Consider the following 23,210-nt stretch of genomic DNA (forward strand, 5'->3'; position numbering starts at 1 on the left):
ACTGGGGTGAATGTATGACATTGTTCTACATTCTGTCCATCAACTGTGTTTTTTGCAATTTTCACCCCGAGTGGGCTGGGTATGCTCAGACGTGAGTCCCAGGCTCTCCACACCACTGGAGTCAAGCTATCCAGGCTGAATGAAGGCTGATAGCCAGAAACCGGTCCTTGGATGCTTGATTCCGGTCTGGGAAAGACATGGCTTGGTAGTTCGGACTGGACTGTTCCCATGAGGCACAGGGTCAGAGCTGATTTGCATATAGCCAGTGTCCAACCCAGGGTGGTGTGGAGTGCAAAAAAACGATGGATTTAGGCCCAGATCCTTGTACTGGGGTGAATGTATGACATTGTTCTACATTCTGTCCATCAACTGTGTTTTTTGCAATTTTCACCCCGAGTGGGCTGGGTATGCTCAGACGTGAGTCCCAGGCTCTCCACACCACTGGAGTCAAGCTATCCAGGCTGAATGAAGGCTGATAGCCAGAAACCGGTCCTTGGATGCTTGATTCCGGTCTGGGAAAGACATGGCTTGGTAGTTCGGACTGGACTGTTCCCATGAGGCACAGGGTCAGAGCTGATTTGCATATAGCCAGTGTCCAGCCCAGGGTGGTGTGGAGTGCAAAAAAACGATGGATTTAGGCCCAGATCCTTGTACTGGGGTGAATGTATGACATTGTTCTACATTCTGTCCATCAACTGTGTTTTTTGCAATTTTCACCCCGAGTGGGCTGGGTATGCTCAGACGTGAGTCCCAGGCTCTCCACACCACTGGAGTCAAGCTATCCAGGCTGAATGAAGGCTGATAGCCAGAAACCGGTCCTTGGATGCTTGATTCCGGTCTGGGAAAGACATGGCTTGGTAGTTCGGACTGGACTGTTCCCATGAGGCACAGGGTCAGAGCTGATTTGCATATAGCCAGTGTCCAACCCAGGGTGGTGTGGAGTGCAAACAAACGATGGATTTAGGCCCAGATCCTTGTACTGGGGTGAATGTATGACATTGTTCTACATTCTGTCCATCAACTGTGTTTTTTGCCATTTTCACCCCGAGTGGGCTGGGTATGCTCAGACGTGAGTCCCAGGCTCTCCACACCACTGGAGTCAAGCTATCCAGGCTGAATGAAGGCTGATAGCCAGAAACCGGTCCTTGGATGCTTGATTCCGGTCTGGGAAAGACATGGCTTGGTAGTTCGGAATGGACTGTTCCCATGAGGCACAGGGTCAGAGCTGATTTGCATATAGCCAGTGTCGAACCCAGGGTTGTGTGGAGTGCAAAAAAACGATGGATTTAGGCCCAGATCCTTGTACTGGGGTGAATGTATGACATTGTTCTACATTCTGTCCATCAACTGTGTTTTTTGCAATTTTCTCCCCGAGTGGGCTGGGTATGCTCAGACGTGAGTCCCAGGTTCTCCACACCACTGGAGTCAAGCTATCCAGGCTGAATGAAGGCTGATAGCCAGAAACCGGTCCTTGGATGCTTGATTCCGGTCTGGGAAAGACATGGCTTGGTAGTTCGGACTGGACTGTTCCCATGAGGCACAGGGTCAGAGCTGATTTGCATATAGCCAGTGTCCAACCCAGGGTGGTGTGGAGTGCAAAAAAACGATGGATTTAGGCCCAGATCCTTGTACTGGGGTGAATGTATGACATTGTTCTACATTCTGTCCATCAACTGTGTTTTTTGCAATTTTCACCCCGAGTGGGCTGGGTATGCTCAGACGTGAGTCCCAGGTTCTCCACACCACTGGAGTCAAGCTATCCAGGCTGAATGAAGGCTGATAGCCAGAAACCGGTCCTTGGATGCTTGATGCCGGTCTGGGAAAGACATGGCTTGGTAGTTCGGACTGGACTGTTCCCATGAGGCACAGGGTCAGAGCTGATTTGCATATAGCCAGTGTCCAACCCAGGGTGGTGTGGAGTGCAAAAAAACGATGGATTTAGGCCCAGATCCTTGTACTGGGGTGAATGTATGACATTGTTCTACATTCTGTCCATCAACTGTGTTTTTTGCAATTTTCACCCCGAGTGGGCTGGGTATGCTCAGACGTGAGTCCCAGGCTCTCCACACCACTGGAGTCAAGCTATCCAGGCTGAATGAAGGCTGATAGCCAGAAACCGGTCCTTGGATGCTTGATTCCGGTCTGGGAAAGACATGGCTTGGTAGTTCGGACTGGACTGTTCCCATGAGGCACAGGGTCAGAGCTGATTTGCATATAGCCAGTGTCCAACCCAGGGTGGTGTGGAGTGCAAAAAAACGATGGATTTAGGCCCAGATCCTTGTACTGGGGTGAATGTATGACATTGTTCTACATTCTGTCCATCAACTGTGTTTTTTGCAATTTTCACCCCGAGTGGGCTGGGTATGCTCAGACGTGAGTCCCAGGCTCTCCACACCACTGGAGTCAAGCTATCCAGGCTGAATGAAGGCTGATAGCCAGAAACCGGTCCTTGGATGCTTGATTCCGGTCTGGGAAAGACATGGCTTGGTAGTTCGGACTGGACTGTTCCCATGAGGCACAGGGTCAGAGCTGATTTGCATATAGCCAGTGTCCAGCCCAGGGTGGTGTGGAGTGCAAAAAAACGATGGATTTAGGCCCAGATCCTTGTACTGGGGTGAATGTATGACATTGTTCTACATTCTGTCCATCAACTGTGTTTTTTGCAATTTTCACCCCGAGTGGGCTGGGTATGCTCAGACGTGAGTCCCAGGCTCTCCACACCACTGGAGTCAAGCTATCCAGGCTGAATGAAGGCTGATAGCCAGAAACCGGTCCTTGGATGCTTGATTCCGGTCTGGGAAAGACATGGCTTGGTAGTTCGGACTGGACTGTTCCCATGAGGCACAGGGTCAGAGCTGATTTGCATATAGCCAGTGTCCAACCCAGGGTGGTGTGGAGTGCAAACAAACGATGGATTTAGGCCCAGATCCTTGTACTGGGGTGAATGTATGACATTGTTCTACATTCTGTCCATCAACTGTGTTTTTTGCAATTTTCACCCCGAGTGGGCTGGGTATGCTCAGACGTGAGTCCCAGGCTCTCCACACCACTGGAGTCAAGCTATCCAGGCTGAATGAAGGCTGATAGCCAGAAACCGGTCCTTGGATGCTTGATTCCGGTCTGGGAAAGACATGGCTTGGTAGTTCGGACTGGACTGTTCCCATGAGGCACAGGGTCAGAGCTGATTTGCATATAGCCAGTGTCCAACCCAGGGGGGTGTGGAGTGCAAAAAAACGATGGATTTAGGCCCAGATCCTTGTACTGGGGTGAATGTATGACATTGTTCTACATTCTGTCCATCAACTGTGTTTTTTGCAAATTTCACCCCGAGTGGGCTGGGTATGCTCAGAAGTGAGTCCCAGGCTCTCCACACCACTGGAGTCAAGCTATCCAGGCTGAATGAAGGCTGATAGCCAGAAACCGGTCCTTGGATGCTTGATTCCGGTCTGGGAAAGACATGGCTTGGTAGTTCGGACTGGACTGTTCCCATGAGGCACAGGGTCAGAGCTGATTTGCATATAGCCAGTGTCCAACCCAGGGTGGTGTGGAGTGCAAAAAAACGATGGATTTAGGCCCAGATCCTTGTACTGGGGTGAATGTATGACATTGTTCTACATTCTGTCCATCAACTGTGTTTTTTGCAATTTTCACCCCGAGTGGGCTGGGTATGCTCAGACGTGAGTCCCAGGCTCTCCACACCACTGGAGTCAAGCTATCCAGGCTGAATGAAGGCTGATAGCCAGAAACCGGTCCTTGGATGCTGGATTCCGGTCTGGGAAAGACATGGCTTGGTAGTTCGGACTGGACTGTTCCCATGAGGCACAGGGTCAGAGCTGATTTGCATATAGCCAGTGTCCAACCCAGGGTGGTGTAGAGTGCAAAGAAACGATGGATTTAGGCCCAGATCCTTGTACCTGGGTGAATGTATGACATTGTTCTACATTCTGTCCATCAACTGTGTTTTTTGCAATTTTCACCCCGAGTGGGCTGGGTATGCTCAGACGAGAGTCCCAGGCTCTCCACACCACTGGAGTCAAGCTATCCAGGCTGAATGAAGGCTGATAGCCAGAAACCGGTCCTTGGATGCTTGATTCCGGTCTGGGAAAGACATGGCTTGGTAGTTCGGACTGGACTGTTCCCATGAGGCACAGGGTCAGAGCTGATTTGCATATAGCCAGTGTCCAACCCAGGGTGGTGTGGAGTGCAAAAAAACGATGGATTTAGGCCCAGATCCTTGTACTGGGGTGAATGTATTACATTGTTCTACATTCTGTCCATCAACTGTGTTTTTTGCAATTTTCACCCCGAGTGGGCTGGGTATGCTCAGACGTGAGTCCCAGGCTCTCCACACCACTGGAGTCAAGCTATCCAGGCTGAATGAAGGCTGATAGCCAGAAACCGGTCCTTGGATGCTTGATTCCGGTCTGGGAAAGACATGGCTTGGTAGTTCGGACTGGACTGTTCCCATGAGGCACAGGGTCAGAGCTGATTTGCATATAGCCAGTGTCCAACCCAGGGTGGTGTGGAGTGCAAAAAAACGATGGATTTAGGCCCAGATCCTTGTACTGGGGTGAATGTATGACATTGTTCTACATTCTGTCCATCAACTGTGTTTTTTGCAATTTTCACCCCGAGTGGGCTGGGTATGCTCAGACGTGAGTCCCAGGCTCTCCACACCACTGGAGTCAAGCTATCCAGGCTGAATGAAGGCTGATAGCCAGAAACCGGTCCTTGGATGCTTGATTCCGGTCTGGGAAAGACATGGCTTGGTAGTTCGGACTGGACTGTTCCCATGAGGCACAGGGTCAGAGCTGATTTGCATATAGCCAGTGTCCAACCCAGGGTGGTGTGGAGTGCAAAAAAACGATGGATTTAGGCCCAGATCCTTGTACTGGGGTGAATGTATGACATTGTTCTACATTCTGTCCATCAACTGTGTTTTTTGCAATTTTCACCCCGAGTGGGCTGGGTATGCTCAGACGTGAGTCCCAGGCTCTCCACACCACTGGAGTCAAGCTATCCAGGCTGAATGAAGGCTGATAGCCAGAAACCGGTCCTTGGATGCTTGATTCCGGTCTGGCAAAGACATGGCTTGGTAGTTCGGACTGGACTGTTCCCATGAGGCACAGGGTCAGAGCTGATTTGCATATAGCCAGTGTCCAGCCCAGGGTGGTGTGGAGTGCAAAAAAACGATGGATTTAGGCCCAGATCCTTGTACTGGGGTGAATGTATGACATTGTTCTACATTCTGTCCATCAACTGTGTTTTTTGCAATTTTCACCCCGAGTGGGCTGGATATGCTCAGACGTGAGTCCCAGGCTCTCCACACCACTGGAGTCAAGCTATCCAGGCTGAATGAAGGCTGATAGCCAGAAACCGGTCCTTGGATGCTTGATTCCGGTCTGGGAAAGACATGGTTTGGTAGTTCGGACTGGACTGTTCCCATGAGGCACAGGGTCAGAGCTGATTTGCATATAGCCAGTGTCCAACCCAGGGTGGTGTGGAGTGCAAACAAACGATGGATTTAGGCCCAGATCCTTGTACTGGGGTGAATGTATGACATTGTTCTACATTCTGTCCATCAACTGTGTTTTTTGCCATTTTCACCCAGAGTGGGCTGGGTATGCTCAGACGTGAGTCCCAGGCTCTCCACACCACTGGAGTCAAGCTATCCAGGCTGAATGAAGGCTGATAGCCAGAAACCGGGCCTTGGATGCTTGATTCCGGTCTGGGAAAGACATGGCTTGGTAGTTCGGACTGGACTGTTCCCATGAGGCACAGGGTCAGAGCTGATTTGCATATAGCCAGTGTCCAACCCAGAGTGGTGTGGAGTGCAAAAAAACGATGGATTTAGGCCCAGATCCTTGTACTGGGGTGAATGTATGACATTGTTCTACATTCTGTCCATCAACTGTGTTTTTTGCAATTTTCACCCCGAGTGGGCTGGGTATGCTCAGATGTGAGTCCCAGGCTCTCCACACCACTGGAGTCAAGCTATCCAGGCTGAATGAAGGCTGATAGCCAGAAACCGGTCCTTGGATGCTTGATTCCGGTCTGGGAAAGACATGGCTTGGTAGTTCGGACTGGACTGTTCCCATGAGGCACAGGGTCAGAGCTGATTTGCATATAGCCAGTGTCCAACCCAGGGTGGTGTGGAGTGCAAAAAAACGATGGATTTAGGCCCAGATCCTTGTACTGGGGTGAATGTATGACATTGTTCTACATTCTGTCCATCAACTGTGTTTTTTGCAATTTTCACCCCGAGTGGGCTGGGTATGCTCAGACGTGAGTCCCAGGCTCTCCACACCACTGGAGTCAAGCTATCCAGGCTGAATGAAGGCTGATAGCCAGAAACCGGTCCTTGGATGCTTGATTCCGGTCTGGGAAAGACATGGCTTGGTAGTTCGGACTGGACTGTTCCCATGAGGCACAGGGTCAGAGCTGATTTGCATATAGCCAGTGTCCAACCCAGGGTGGTGTGGAGTGCAAAAAAACGATGGATTTAGGCCCAGATCCTTGTACTGGGGTGAATGTATGACATTGTTCTACATTCTGTCCATCAACTGTGTTTTTTGCAATTTTCACCCCGAGTGGGCTGGGTATGCTCAGACGTGAGTCCCAGGCTCTCCACACCACTGGAGTCAAGCTATCCAGGCTGAATGAAGGCTGATAGCCAGAAACCGGTCCTTGGATGCTTGATTCCGGTCTGGCAAAGACATGGCTTGGTAGTTCGGACTGGACTGTTCCCATGAGGCACAGGGTCAGAGCTGATTTGCATATAGCCAGTGTCCAGCCCAGGGTGGTGTGGAGTGCAAAAAAACGATGGATTTAGGCCCAGATCCTTGTACTGGGGTGAATGTATGACATTGTTCTACATTCTGTCCATCAACTGTGTTTTTTGCAATTTTCACCCCGAGTGGGCTGGGTATGCTCAGACGTGAGTCCCAGGCTCTCCACACCACTGGAGTCAAGCTATCCAGGCTGAATGAAGGCTGATAGCCAGAAACCGGTCCTTGGATGCTTGATTCCGGTCTGGGAAAGACATGGTTTGGTAGTTCGGACTGGACTGTTCCCATGAGGCACAGGGTCAGAGCTGATTTGCATATAGCCAGTGTCCAACCCAGGGTGGTGTGGAGTGCAAACAAACGATGGATTTAGGCCCAGATCCTTGTACTGGGGTGAATGTATGACATTGTTCTACATTCTGTCCATCAACTGTGTTTTTTGCCATTTTCACCCAGAGTGGGCTGGGTATGCTCAGACGTGAGTCCCAGGCTCTCCACACCACTGGAGTCAAGCTATCCAGGCTGAATGAAGGCTGATAGCCAGAAACCGGGCCTTGGATGCTTGATTCCGGTCTGGGAAAGACATGGCTTGGTAGTTCGGACTGGACTGTTCCCATGAGGCACAGGGTCAGAGCTGATTTGCATATAGCCAGTGTCCAACCCAGAGTGGTGTGGAGTGCAAAAAAACGATGGATTTAGGCCCAGATCCTTGTACTGGGGTGAATGTATGACATTGTTCTACATTCTGTCCATCAACTGTGTTTTTTGCAATTTTCACCCCGAGTGGGCTGGGTATGCTCAGATGTGAGTCCCAGGCTCTCCACACCACTGGAGTCAAGCTATCCAGGCTGAATGAAGGCTGATAGCCAGAAACCGGTCCTTGGATGCTTGATTCCGGTCTGGGAAAGACATGGCTTGGTAGTTCGGACTGGACTGTTCCCATGAGGCACAGGGTCAGAGCTGATTTGCATATAGCCAGTGTCCAACCCAGGGTGGTGTGGAGTGCAAAAAAACGATGGATTTAGGCCCAGATCCTTGTACTGGGGTGAATGTATGACATTGTTCTACATTCTGTCCATCAACTGTGTTTTTTGCAATTTTCACCCCGAGTGGGCTGGGTATGCTCAGAAGTGAGTCCCAGGCTCTCCACACCACTGGAGTCAAGCTATCCAGGCTGAATGAAGGCTGATAGCCAGAAACCGGTCCTTGGATGCTTGATTCCGGTCTGGGAAAGACATGGCTTGGTAGTTCGGACTGGACTGTTCCCATGAGGCACAGGGTCAAAGCTGATTTGCATATAGCCAGTGTCCAACCCAGGGTGGTGTGGAGTGCAAAAAAACGATGGATTTAGGCCCAGATCCTTGTACTGGGGTGAATGTATGACATTGTTCTACATTCTGTCCATCAACTGTGTTTTTTGCAATTTTCACCCCGAGTGGGCTGGGTATGCTCAGACGTGAGTCCCAGGCTCTCCACACCACTGGAGTCAAGCTATCCAGGCTGAATGAAGGCTGATAGCCAGAAACCGGTCCTTGGATGCTTGATTCCGGTCTGGGAAAGACATGGCTTGGTAGTTCGGACTGGACTGTTCCCATGAGGCACAGGGTCAGAGCTGATTTGCATATAGCCAGTGTCCAGCCCAGGGTGGTGTGGAGTGCAAAAAAACGATGGATTTAGGCCCAGATCCTTGTACTGGGGTGAATGTATGACATTGTTCTACATTCTGTCCATCAACTGTGTTTTTTGCAATTTTCACCCCGAGTGGGCTGGGTATGCTCAGACGTGAGTCCCAGGCTCTCCACACCACTGGAGTCAAGCTATCCAGGCTGAATGAAGGCTGATAGCCAGAAACCGGTCCTTGGATGCTTGATTCCGGTCTGGGAAAGACATGGCTTGGTAGTTCGGACTGGACTGTTCCCATGAGGCACAGGGTCAGAGCTGATTTGCATATAGCCAGTGTCCAACCCAGGGTGGTGTGGAGTGCAAACAAACGATGGATTTAGGCCCAGATCCTTGTACTGGGGTGAATGTATGACATTGTTCTACATTCTGTCCATCAACTGTGTTTTTTGCCATTTTCACCCAGAGTGGGCTGGGTATGCTCAGACGTGAGTCCCAGGCTCTCCACACCACTGGAGTCAAGCTATCCAGGCTGAATGAAGGCTGATAGCCAGAAACCGGGCCTTGGATGCTTGATTCCGGTCTGGGAAAGACATGGCTTGGTAGTTCGGACTGGACTGTTCCCATGAGGCACAGGGTCAGAGCTGATTTGCATATAGCCAGTGTCCAACCCAGAGTGGTGTGGAGTGCAAAAAAACGATGGATTTAGGCCCAGATCCTTGTACTGGGGTGAATGTATGACATTGTTCTACATTCTGTCCATCAACTGTGTTTTTTGCAATTTTCACCCCGAGTGGGCTGGGTATGCTCAGATGTGAGTCCCAGGCTCTCCACACCACTGGAGTCAAGCTATCCAGGCTGAATGAAGGCTGATAGCCAGAAACCGGTCCTTGGATGCTTGATTCCGGTCTGGGAAAGACATGGCTTGGTAGTTCGGACTGGACTGTTCCCATGAGGCACAGGGTCAGAGCTGATTTGCATATAGCCAGTGTCCAACCCAGGGTGGTGTGGAGTGCAAAAAAACGATGGATTTAGGCCCAGATCCTTGTACTGGGGTGAATGTATGACATTGTTCTACATTCTGTCCATCAACTGTGTTTTTTGCAATTTTCACCCCGAGTGGGCTGGGTATGCTCAGAAGTGAGTCCCAGGCTCTCCACACCACTGGAGTCAAGCTATCCAGGCTGAATGAAGGCTGATAGCCAGAAACCGGTCCTTGGATGCTTGATTCCGGTCTGGGAAAGACATGGCTTGGTAGTTCGGACTGGACTGTTCCCATGAGGCACAGGGTCAAAGCTGATTTGCATATAGCCAGTGTCCAACCCAGGGTGGTGTGGAGTGCAAAAAAACGATGGATTTAGGCCCAGATCCTTGTACTGGGGTGAATGTATGACATTGTTCTACATTCTGTCCATCAACTGTGTTTTTTGCAATTTTCACCCCGAGTGGGCTGGGTATGCTCAGACGTGAGTCCCAGGCTCTCCACACCACTGGAGTCAAGCTATCCAGGCTGAATGAAGGCTGATAGCCAGAAACCGGTCCTTGGATGCTTGATTCCGGTCTGGGAAAGACATGGCTTGGTAGTTCGGACTGGACTGTTCCCATGAGGCACAGGGTCAGAGCTGATTTGCATATAGCCAGTGTCCAACCCAGGGTGGTGTAGAGTGCAAAGAAACGATGGATTTAGGCCCAGATCCTTGTACTGGGGTGAATGTATGACATTGTTCTACATTCTGTCCATCAACTGTGTTTTTTGCAATTTTCACCCCGAGTGGGCTGGGTATGCTCAGACGTGAGTCCCAGGCTCTCCACACCACTGGAGTCAAGCTATCCAGGCTGAATGAAGGCTGATAGCCAGAAACCGGTCCTTGGATGCTTGATTCCGGTCTGGGAAAGACATGGCTTGGTAGTTCGGACTGGACTGTTCCCATGAGGCACAGGGTCAGAGCTGATTTGCATATAGCCAGTGTCCAACCCAGGGTGGTGTGGAGTGCAAAAAAACGATGGATTTAGGCCCAGATCCTTGTACTGGGGTGAATGTATGACATTGTTCTACATTCTGTCCATCAACTGTGTTTTTTGCAATTTTCACCCCGAGTGGGCTGGGTATGCTCAGACGTGAGTCCCAGGCTCTCCACACCACTGGAGTCAAGCTATCCAGGCTGAATGAAGGCTGATAGCCAGAAACCGGTCCTTGGATGCTTGATTCCGGTCTGGGAAAGACATGGCTTGGTAGTTCGGACTGGACTGTTCCCATGAGGCACAGGGTCAGAGCTGATTTGCATATAGCCAGTGTCCAACCCAGGGTGGTGTGGAGTGCAAAAAAACGATGGATTTAGGCCCAGATCCTTGTACTGGGGTGAATGTATGACATTGTTCTACATTCTGTCCATCAACTGTGTTTTTTGCAATTTTCACCCCGAGTGGGCTGGGTATGCTCAGACGTGAGTCCCAGGCTCTCCACACCACTGGAGTCAAGCTATCCAGGCTGAATGAAGGCTGATAGCCAGAAACCGGTCCTTGGATGCTTGATTCCGGTCTGGGAAAGACATGGCTTGGTAGTTCGGACTGGACTGTTCCAATGAGGCACAGGGTCAGAGCTGATTTGCATATAGCCAGTGTCCAACCCAGGGTGGTGTGGAGTGCAAAAAAACGATGGATTTAGGCCCAGATCCTTGTACTGGGGTGAATGTATGACATTGTTCTACATTCTGTCAATCAACTGTGTTTTTTGCAATTTTCACCCCGAGTGGGCTGGGTATGCTCAGACGTGAGTCCCAGGCTCTCCACACCACTGGAGTCAAGCTATCCAGGCTGAATGAAGGCTGATAGCCAGAAACCGGTCCTTGGATGCTTGATTCCGGTCTGGGAAAGACATGGCTTGGTAGTTCGGACTGGACTGTTCCCATGAGGCACAGGGTCAGAGCTGATTTGCATATAGCCAGTGTCCAACCCAGGGTGGTGTGGAGTGCAAAAAAACGATGGATTTAGGCCCAGATCCTTGTACTGGGGTGAATGTATGACATTGTTCTACATTCTGTCCATCAACTGTGTTTTTTGCAATTTTCACCCCGAGTGGGCTGGGTATGCTCAGACGTGAGTCCCAGGCTCTCCACACCACTGGAGTCAAGCTATCCAGGCTGAATGAAGGCTGATAGCCAGAAACCGGTCCTTGGATGCTTGATTCCGGTCTGGGAAAGACATGGCTTGGTAGTTCGGACTGGACTGTTCCCATGAGGCACAGGGTCAGAGCTGATTTGCATATAGCCAGTGTCCAACCCAGGGTGGTGTGGAGTGCAAAAAAAACGATGGATTTAGGCCCAGATCCTTGTACTGGGGTGAATGTATGACATTGTTCTACATTCTGTCCATCAACTGTGTTTTTTGCAATTTTCACCCCGAGTGGGCTGGGTATGCTCAGACGTGAGTCCCAGGCTCTCCACACCACTGGAGTCAAGCTATCCAGGCTGAATGAAGGCTGATAGCCAGAAACCGGTCCTTGGATGCTTGATTCCGGTCTGGGAAAGACATGGCTTGGTAGTTCGGACTGGACTGTTCCCATGAGGCACAGGGTCAGAGCTGATTTGCATATAGCCAGTGTCCAACCCAGGGTGGTGTGGAGTGCAAAAAAACGATGGATTTAGGCCCAGATCCTTGTACTGGGGTGAATGTATGACATTGTTCTACATTCTGTCCATCAACTGTGTTTTTTGCAATTTTCACCCCGAGTGGGCTGGGTATGCTCAGACGTGAGTCCCAGGCTCTCCACACCACTGGAGTTAAGCTATCCAGGCTGAATGAAGGCTGATAGCCAGAAACCGGTCCTTGGATGCTTGATTCCGGTCTGGGAAAGACATGGCTTGGTAGTTCGGACTGGACTGTTCCCATGAGGCACAGGGTCAGAGCTGATTTGCATATAGCCAGTGTCCAACCCAGGGTGGTGTGGAGTGCAAAAAAACGATGGATTTAGGCCCAGATCCTTGTACTGGGGTGAATGTATGACATTGTTCTACATTCTGTCCATCAACTGTGTTTTTTGCAATTTTCACCCCGAGTGGGCTGGGTATGCTCAGACATGAGTCCCAGGCTCTCCACACCACTGGAGTCAAGCTATCCAGGCTGAATGAAGGCTGATAGCCAGAAACCGGTCCTTGGATGCTTGATTCCGGTCTGGGAAAGACATGGCTTGGTAGTTCGGACTGGACTGTTCCCATGAGGCACAGGGTCAGAGCTGATTTGCATATAGCCAGTGTCCAACCCAGGGTGGTGTGGAGTGCAAAAAAACGATGGATTTAGGCCCAGATCCTTGTACTGGGGTGAATGTATGACATTGTTCTACATTCTGTCCATCAACTGTGTTTTTTGCAATTTTCACCCCGAGTGGGCTGCGTATGCTCAGACGTGAGTCCCAGGCTCTCCACACCACTGGAGTCAAGCTATCCAGGCTGAATGAAGGCTGATAGCCAGAAACCGGTCCTTGGATGCTTGATTCCGATCTGGGAAAGACATGGCTTGGTAGTTCGGACTGGACAGTTCCCATGAGGCACAGGGTCAGAGCTGATTTGCATACAGCCAGTGTCCAACCCAGGGTGGTGTGGAGTGCAAAAAAACGATGGATTTAGGCCCAGATCCTTGTACTGGGGTGAATGTATGACATTGTTCTACATTCTGTCCATCAACTGTGTTTTTTGCAATTTTCACCCCGAGTGGGCTGGGTATGCTCAGACGTGAGTCCCAGGCTCTCCACACCACTGGAGTCAAGCTATCCAGGCTGAATGAAGGCTGATAGCCAGAAACCGGTCCTTGGATGCTTGATTCCGGTCTGGGAAAGACATGGCTTGGTAGTTCGGACTGGACTGTTCCCATGAGGCACAGGGTCAGAGCTGATTTGCATATAGCCAGTGTCCAACCCAGGGTGGTGTAGAGTGCAAAGAAACGATGGATTTAGGCCCAGATCCTTGTACTGGGGTGAATGTATGACATTGTTCTACATTCTGTCCATCAACTGTGTTTTTTGCAATTTTCACCCCGAGTGGGCTGGGTATGCTCAGACGTGAGTCCCAGGCTCTCCACACCACTGGAGTCAAGCTATCCAGGCTGAATGAAGGCTGATAGCCAGAAACCGGTCCTTGGATGCTTGATTCCGGTCTGGGAAAGACATGGCTTGGTAGTTCGGACTGGACTGTTCCCATGAGGCACAGGGTCAGAGCTGATTTGCATATAGCCAGTGTCCAACCCAGGGTGGTGTGGAGTGCAAAAAAACGATGGATTTAGGCCCAGATCCTTGTACTGGGGTGAATGTATGACATTGTTCTACATTCTGTCCATCAACTGTGTTTTTTGCAATTTTCACCCCGAGTGGGCTGGGTATGCTCAGACGTGAGTCCCAGGCTCTCCACACCACTGGAGTCAAGCTATCCAGGCTGAATGAAGGCTGATAGCCAGAAACCGGTCCTTGGATGCTTGATTCCGGTCTGGGAAAGACATGGCTTGGTAGTTCGGACTGGACTGTTCCAATGAGGCACAGGGTCAGAGCTGATTTGCATATAGCCAGTGTCCAACCCAGGGTGGTGTGGAGTGCAAAAAAACGATGGATTTAGGCCCAGATCCTTGTACTGGGGTGAATGTATGACATTGTTCTACATTCTGTCAATCAACTGTGTTTTTTGCAATTTTCACCCCGAGTGGGCTGGGTATGCTCAGACGTGAGTCCCAGGCTCTCCACACCACTGGAGTCAAGCTATCCAGGCTGAATGAAGGCTGATAGCCAGAAACCGGTCCTTGGATGCTTGATTCCGGTCTGGGAAAGACATGGCTTGGTAGTTCGGACTGGACTGTTCCCATGAGGCACAGGGTCAGAGCTGATTTGCATATAGCCAGTGTCCAACCCAGGGTGGTGTGGAGTGCAAAAAAACGATGGATTTAGGCCCAGATCCTTGTACTGGGGTGAATGTATGACATTGTTCTACATTCTGTCCATCAACTGTGTTTTTTGCAATTTTCACCCCGAGTGGGCTGGGTATGCTCAGACGTGAGTCCCAGGCTCTCCACACCACTGGAGTCAAGCTATCCAGGCTGAATGAAGGCTGATAGCCAGAAACCGGTCCTTGGATGCTTGATTCCGGTCTGGGAAAGACATGGCTTGGTAGTTCGGACTGGACTGTTCCCATGAGGCACAGGGTCAGAGCTGATTTGCATATAGCCAGTGTCCAACCCAGGGTGGTGTGGAGTGCAAAAAAACGATGGATTTAGGCCCAGATCCTTGTACTGGGGTGAATGTATGACATTGTTCTACATTCTGTCCATCAACTGTGTTTTTTGCAATTTTCACCCCGAGTGGGCTGGGTATGCTCAGACGTGAGTCCCAGGCTCTCCACACCACTGGAGTCAAGCTATCCAGGCTGAATGAAGGCTGATAGCCAGAAACCGGTCCTTGGATGCTTGATTCCGGTCTGGGAAAGACATGGCTTGGTAGTTCGGACTGGACTGTTCCCATGAGGCACAGGGTCAGAGCTGATTTGCATATAGCCAGTGTCCAACCCAGGGTGGTGTGGAGTGCAAAAAAAACGATGGATTGAGGCCCAGATCCTTGTACTGGGGTGAATGTATGACATTGTTCTACATTCTGTCCATCAACTGTGTTTTTTGCAATTTTCACCCCGAGTGGGCTGGGTATGCTCAGACGTGAGTCCCAGGCTCTCCACACCACTGGAGTCAAGCTATCCAGGCTGAATGAAGGCTGATAGCCAGAAACCGGTCCTTGGATGCTTGATTCCGGTCTGGGAAAGACATGGCTTGGTAGTTCGGACTGGACTGTTCCCATGAGGCACAGGGTCAGAGCTGATTTGCATATAGCCAGTGTCCAACCCAGGGTGGTGTGGAGTGCAAAAAAACGATGGATTTAGGCCCAGATCCTTGTACTGGGGTGAATGTATGACATTGTTCTACATTCTGTCCATCAACTGTGTTTTTTGCAATTTTCACCCCGAGTGGGCTGGGTATGCTCAGACGTGAGTCCCAGGCTCTCCACACCACTGGAGTTAAGCTATCCAGGCTGAATGAAGGCTGATAGCCAGAAACCGGTCCTTGGATGCTTGATTCCGGTCTGGGAAAGACATGGCTTGGTAGTTCGGACTGGACTGTTCCCATGAGGCACAGGGTCAGAGCTGATTTGCATATAGCCAGTGTCCAACCCAGGGTGGTGTGGAGTGCAAAAAAACGATGGATTTAGGCCCAGATCCTTGTACTGGGGTGAATGTATGACATTGTTCTACATTCTGTCCATCAACTGTGTTTTTTGCAATTTTCACCCCGAGTGGGCTGGGTATGCTCAGACATGAGTCCCAGGCTCTCCACACCACTGGAGTCAAGCTATCCAGGCTGAATGAAGGCTGATAGCCAGAAACCGGTCCTTGGATGCTTGATTCCGGTCTGGGAAAGACATGGCTTGGTAGTTCGGACTGGACTGTTCCCATGAGGCACAGGGTCAGAGCTGATTTGCATATAGCCAGTGTCCAACCCAGGGTGGTGTGGAGTGCAAAAAAACGATGGATTTAGGCCCAGATCCTTGTACTGGGGTGAATGTATGACATTGTTCTACATTCTGTCCATCAACTGTGTTTTTTGCAATTTTCACCCCGAGTGGGCTGCGTATGCTCAGACGTGAGTCCCAGGCTCTCCACACCACTGGAGTCAAGCTATCCAGGCTGAATGAAGGCTGATAGCCAGAAACCGGTCCTTGGATGCTTGATTCCGATCTGGGAAAGACATGGCTTGGTAGTTCGGACTGGACAGTTCCCATGAGGCACAGGGTCAGAGCTGATTTGCATATAGCCAGTGTCAAACCCAGGGTGGTGTGGAGTGCAAAAAAACGATGGATTTAGGCCCAGATCCTTGTACTGGGGTGAATGTATGACATTGTTCTACATTCTGTCCATCAACTGTGTTTTTTGCAATTTTCACCCCGAGTGGGCTGGGTATGCTCAGACGTGAGTCCCAGGCTCTCCACACCACTGGAGTCAAGCTATCCAGGCTGAATGAAGGCTGATAGCCAGAAACCGGTCCTTGGATGCTTGATTCCGGTCTGGGAAAGACATGGCTTGGTAGTTCGGACTGGACTGTTCCCATGAGGAACAGGGTCAGAGCTGATTTGCATATAGCCAGTGTCCAACCCAGGGTGGTGTGGAGTGCAAAAAAACGATGGATTTAGGCCCAGATCCTTGTACTGGGGTGAATGTATGACATTGTTCTACATTCTGTCCATCAACTGTGTTTTTTGCAATTTTCACCCCGAGTGGGCTGGGTATGCTCAGACGTGAGTCCCAGGCTCTCCACACCACTGTTGTCAAGCTATCCAGGCTGAATGAAGGCTGATAGCCAGAAACCGGTCCTTGGATGCTTGATTCCGGTCTGGGAAAGACATGGCTTGGTAGTTCGGACTGGACTGTTCCCATGAGGCACAGGGTCAGAGCTGATTTGCATATAGCCAGTGTCCAACCCAGGGTGGTGTGGAGTGCAAAAAAACGATGGATTTAGGCCCAGATCCTTGTACTGGGGTGAATGTATGACATTGTTCTACATTCTGTCCATCAACTGTGTTTTTTGCAATTTTCACCCCGAGTGGGCTGGGTATGCTCAGACATGAGTCCCAGGCTCTCCACACCACTGGAGTCAAGCTATCCAGGCTGAATGAAGGCTGATAGCCAGAAACCGGTCCTTGGATGCTTGATTCCGGTCTGGGAAAGACATGGCTTGGTAGTTCGGACTGAACTGTTCCCATGAGGCACAGGGTCAGAGCTGATTTGCATATAGCCAGTGTCCAACCCAGGGTGGTGTGGAGTGCAAAAAAACGATGGATTTAGGCCCAGATCCTTGTACTGGGGTGAATGTATGACATTGTTCTACATTCTGTCCATCAACTGTGTTTTTTGCAATTTTCACCCCGAGTGGGCTGCGTATGCTCAGACGTGAGTCCCAGGCTCTCCACACCACTGGAGTCAAGCTATCCAGGCTGAATGAAGGCTGATAGCCAGAAACCGGTCCTTGGATGCTTGATTCCGATCTGGGAAAGACATGGCTTGGTAGTTCGGACTGGACTGTTCCCATGAGGCACAGGGTCAGAGCTGATTTGCATATAGCCAGTGTCCAACCCAGGGTGGTGTGGAGTGCAAAAAAAGGATGGATTTAGGCCCAGATCCTTGTACTGGGGTGAATGTATGACATTGTTCTACATTCTGTCCATCAACTGTGTTTTTTGCAATTTTCACCCCGAGTGGGCTGGGTATGCTCAGACGTGAGTCCCAGGCTCTCCACACCACTGGAGTCAAGCTATCCAGGCTGAATGAAGGCTGATAGCCAGAAACCGGTCCTTGGATGCTTGATTCCGGTCTGGGAAAGACATGGCTTGGTAGTTCGGACTGGACTGTTCCCATGAGGCACAGGGTCAGAGCTGATTTGCATATAGCCAGTGTCCAACCCAGGGTGGTGTGGAGTGCAAAAAAACGATGGATTTAGGCCCAGATCCTTGTACTGGGGTGAATGTATGACATTGTTCTACATTCTGTCCATCAACTGTGTTTTTTGCAATTTTCACCCCGAGTGGGCTGGGTATGCTCAGACGTGAGTCCCAGGCTCTCCACACCACTGTTGTCAAGCTATCCAGGCTGAATGAAGGCTGATAGCCAGAAAACGGTCCTTGGATGCTTGATTCCGGTCTGGGAAAGACATGGCTTGGTAGTTCGGACTGGACTGTTCCCATGAGGCACAGGGTCAGAGCTGATTTGCATATAGCCAGTGTCCAACCCAGGGTGGTGTGGAGTGCAAAAAAACGATGGATTTAGGCCCAGATCCTTGTACTGGGGTGAATGTATGACATTGTTCTACATTCTGTCCATCAACTGTGTTTTTTGCAATTTTCACCCCGAGTGGGCTGGGTATGCTCAGACGTGAGTCCCAGGCTCTCCACACCACTGGAGTCAAGCTATCCAGGCTGAATGAAGGCTGATAGCCAGAAACCGGTCCTTGGATGCTTGATTCCGGTCTGGGAAAGACATGGCTTGGTAGTTCGGACTGGACTGTTCCCATGAGGCACAGGGTCAGAGCTGATTTGCATATAGCCAGTGTCCAACCCAGGGTGGTGTGGAGTGCAAAAAAACGATGGATTTAGGCCCAGATCCTTGTACTGGGGTGAATGTATGACATTGTTCTACATTCTGTCCATCAACTGTGTTTTTTGCAATTTTCACCCCGAGTGGGCTGGGTATGCTCAGACGTGAGTCCCAGGCTCTCCACACCACTGTTGTCAAGCTATCCAGGCTGAATGAAGGCTGATAGCCAGAAAACGGTCCTTGGATGCTTGATTCCGGTCTGGGAAAGACATGGCTTGGTAGTTCGGACTGGACTGTTCCCATGAGGCACAGGGTCAGAGCTGATTTGCATATAGCCAGTGTCCAACCCAGGGTGGTGTGGAGTGCAAAAAAACGATGGATTTAGGCCCAGATCCTTGTACTGGGGTGAATGTATGACATTGTTCTACATTCTGTCCATCAACTGTGTTTTTTGCAATTTTCACCCGAGTGGGCTGGGTATGCTCAGACGTGAGTCCCAGGCTCTCCACACCACTGGAGTCAAGCTATCCAGGCTGAATGAAGGCTGATAGCCAGAAACCGGTCCTTGGATGCTTGATTCCGGTCTGGGAAAGACATGGCTTGGTAGTTCGGACTGGACTGTTCCCATGAGGCACAGGGTCAGAGCTGATTTGCATATAGCCAGTGTCCAACCCAGGGTGGTGTGGAGTGCAAAAAAACGATGGATTTAGGCCCAGATCCTTGTACTGGGGTGAATGTATGACATTGTTATACATTCTGTCCATCAACTGTGTTTTTTGCAATTTTCACCCCGAGTGGGCTGGGTATGCTCAGACGTGAGTCCCAGGCTCTCCACACCACTGGAGTCAAGCTATCCAGGCTGAATGAAGGCTGATAGCCAGAAACCGGTCCTTGGATGCTTGATTCCGGTCTGGGAAAGACATGGCTTGGTAGTTCGGACTGGACTGTTCCCATGAGGCACAGGGTCAGAGCTGATTTGCATATAGCCAGTGTCCAACCCAGGGTGGTGTGGAGTGCAAACAAACGATGGATTTAGGCCCAGATCCTTGTACTGGGGTGAATGTATGACATTGTTCTACATTCTGTCCATCAACTGTGTTTTTTGCAATTTTCACCCCGAGTGGGCTGGGTATGCTCAGACGTGAGTCCCAGGCTCTCCACACGACTCGAGTCAAGCTATCCAGGCTGAATGAAGGCTGATAGCCAGAAACCGGTCCTTGGATGCTTGATTCTGGTCTGGGAAAGACATGGCTTGGTAGTTCGGACTGGACTGTTCCCATGAGGCACAGGGTCAGAGCTGATTTGCATATAGCCAGTGTCCAACCCAGGGTGGTGTGGAGTGCAAAAAAACGATGGATTTAGGCCCAGATCCTTGTACTGGGGTGAATGTATGACATTGTTCTACATTCTGTCCATCAACTGTATTTTTTGCAATTTTCACCCCGAGTGGGCTGGGTATGCTCAGACGTGAGTCCCAGGCTCTCCACACCACTGGAGTCAAGCTATCCAGGCTGAATGAAGGCTGATAGCCAGAAACCGGTCCTTGGATGCTTGATTCCGGTCTGGGAAAGACATGGCTTGGTAGTTCGGACTGGACTGTTCCCATGAGGCACAGGGTCAGAGCTGATTTGCATATAGCCAGTGTCCAACGCAGGGTGGTGTGGAGTGCAAAACAACGATGGATTTAGGCCCAGATCCTTGTACTGGGGTGAATGTATGACATTGTTCTACATTCTGTCCATCAACTGTGTTTTTTGCAATTTTCACCCCGAGTGGGCTGGGTATGCTCAGACGTGAGTCCCAGGCTCTCCACACCACTGGAGTCAAGCTATCCAGGCTGAATGAAGGCTGATAGCCAGAAACCGGTCCTTGGATGCTTGATTCCGGTCTGGGAAAGACATGGCTTTGTAGTTCGGACTGGACTGTTCCCATGAGGCACAGGGTCAGAGCTGATTTGCATATAGCCAGTGTCCAACCCAGGGTGGTGTGGAGTGCAAAAAAACGATGGATTTAGGCCCAGATCCTTGTACTGGGGTGAATGTATGACATTGTTCTACATTCTGTCCATCAACTGTGTTTTTTGCAATTTTCACCCCGAGTGGGCTGGGTATGCTCAGACGTGAGTCCCAGGCTCTCCACACCACTGGAGTCAAGCTATCCAGGCTGAATGAAGGCTGATAGCCAGAAACCGGTCCTTGGATGCTTGATTCCGGTCTGGGAAAGACATGGCTTGGTAGTTCGGACTGGACTGTTCCCATGAGGCACAGGGTCAGAGCTGATTTGCATATAGCCAGTGTCCAACCCAGGGTGGTGTGGAGTGCAAAAAAACGATGGATTTAGGCCCAGATCCTTGTACTGGGGTGAATGTATGACATTGTTCTACATTCTGTCCATCAACTGTGTTTTTTGCAATTTTCACCCCGAGTGGGCTGGGTATGCTCAGACGTGAGTCCCAGGCTCTCCACACCACTGTTGTCAAGCTATCCAGGCTGAATGAAGGCTGATAGCCAGAAAACGGTCCTTGGATGCTTGATTCCGGTCTGGGAAAGACATGGCTTGGTAGTTCGGACTGGACTGTTCCCATGAGGCACAGGGTCAGAGCTGATTTGCATATAGCCAGTGTCCAACCCAGGGTGGTGTGGAGTGCAAAAAAACGATGGATTTAGGCCCAGATCCTTGTACTGGGGTGAATGTATGACATTGTTCTACATTCTGTCCATCAACTGTGTTTTTTGCAATTTTCACCCGAGTGGGCTGGGTATGCTCAGACGTGAGTCCCAGGCTCTCCACACCACTGGAGTCAAGCTATCCAGGCTGAATGAAGGCTGATAGCCAGAAACCGGTCCTTGGATGCTTGATTCCGGTCTGGGAAAGACATGGCTTGGTAGTTCGGACTGGACTGTTCCCATGAGGCACAGGGTCAGAGCTGATTTGCATATAGCCAGTGTCCAACCCAGGGTGGTGTGGAGTGCAAAAAAACGATGGATTTAGGCCCAGATCCTTGTACTGGGGTGAATGTATGACATTGTTATACATTCTGTCCATCAACTGTGTTTTTTGCAATTTTCACCCCGAGTGGGCTGGGTATGCTCAGACGTGAGTCCCAGGCTCTCCACACCACTGGAGTCAAGCTATCCAGGCTGAATGAAGGCTGATAGCCAGAAACCGGTCCTTGGATGCTTGATTCCGGTCTGGGAAAGACATGGCTTGGTAGTTCGGACTGGACTGTTCCCATGAGGCACAGGGTCAGAGCTGATTTGCATATAGCCAGTGTCCAACCCAGGGTGGTGTGGAGTGCAAACAAACGATGGATTTAGGCCCAGATCCTTGTACTGGGGTGAATGTATGACATTGTTCTACATTCTGTCCATCAACTGTGTTTTTTGCAATTTTCACCCCGAGTGGGCTGGGTATGCTCAGACGTGAGTCCCAGGCTCTCCACACGACTCGAGTCAAGCTATCCAGGCTGAATGAAGGCTGATAGCCAGAAACCGGTCCTTGGATGCTTGATTCTGGTCTGGGAAAGACATGGCTTGGTAGTTCGGACTGGACTGTTCCCATGAGGCACAGGGTCAGAGCTGATTTGCATATAGCCAGTGTCCAACCCAGGGTGGTGTGGAGTGCAAAAAAACGATGGATTTAGGCCCAGATCCTTGTACTGGGGTGAATGTATGACATTGTTCTACATTCTGTCCATCAACTGTATTTTTTGCAATTTTCACCCCGAGTGGGCTGGGTATGCTCAGACGTGAGTCCCAGGCTCTCCACACCACTGGAGTCAAGCTATCCAGGCTGAATGAAGGCTGATAGCCAGAAACCGGTCCTTGGATGCTTGATTCCGGTCTGGGAAAGACATGGCTTGGTAGTTCGGACTGGACTGTTCCCATGAGGCACAGGGTCAGAGCTGATTTGCATATAGCCAGTGTCCAACGCAGGGTGGTGTGGAGTGCAAAACAACGATGGATTTAGGCCCAGATCCTTGTACTGGGGTGAATGTATGACATTGTTCTACATTCTGTCCATCAACTGTGTTTTTTGCAATTTTCACCCCGAGTGGGCTGGGTATGCTCAGACGTGAGTCCCAGGCTCTCCACACCACTGGAGTCAAGCTATCCAGGCTGAATGAAGGCTGATAGCCAGAAACCGGTCCTTGGATGCTTGATTCCGGTCTGGGAAAGACATGGCTTTGTAGTTCGGACTGGACTGTTCCCATGAGGCACAGGGTCAGAGCTGATTTGCATATAGCCAGTGCCCAACCCAGGGTGGTGTGGAGTGCAAAAAAACGATGGATTTAGGCCCAGATCCTTGTACTGGGGTGAATGTATGACATTGTTCTACATTCTGTCCATCAACTGTGTTTTTTTGCAATTTTCACCCCGAGTGGGCTGGGTATGCTCAGACGTGAGTCCCAGGCTCTCCACACCACTGGAGTCAAGCTATCCAGGCTAAATGAAGGCTGATAGCCAGAAACCGGTCCTTGGATGCTTGATTCCGGTCTGGGAAAGACATGGCTTGGTAGTTCGGACTGGACTGTTCCCATGAGGCACAGGGTCAGAGCTGATTTGCATATAGCCAGTGTCCAACCCAGGGTGGTGTGGAGTGCAAAACAACGATGGATTTAGGCCCAGATCCTTGTACTGGGGTGAATGTATGACATTGTTCTACATTCTGTCCATCAACTGTGTTTTTTGCAATTTTC

Source organism: Lissotriton helveticus, chromosome 8 (assembly GCF_964261635.1).
Source record: "Lissotriton helveticus chromosome 8, aLisHel1.1, whole genome shotgun sequence".
Lineage (NCBI taxonomy): Eukaryota > Metazoa > Chordata > Amphibia > Caudata > Salamandridae > Lissotriton > Lissotriton helveticus.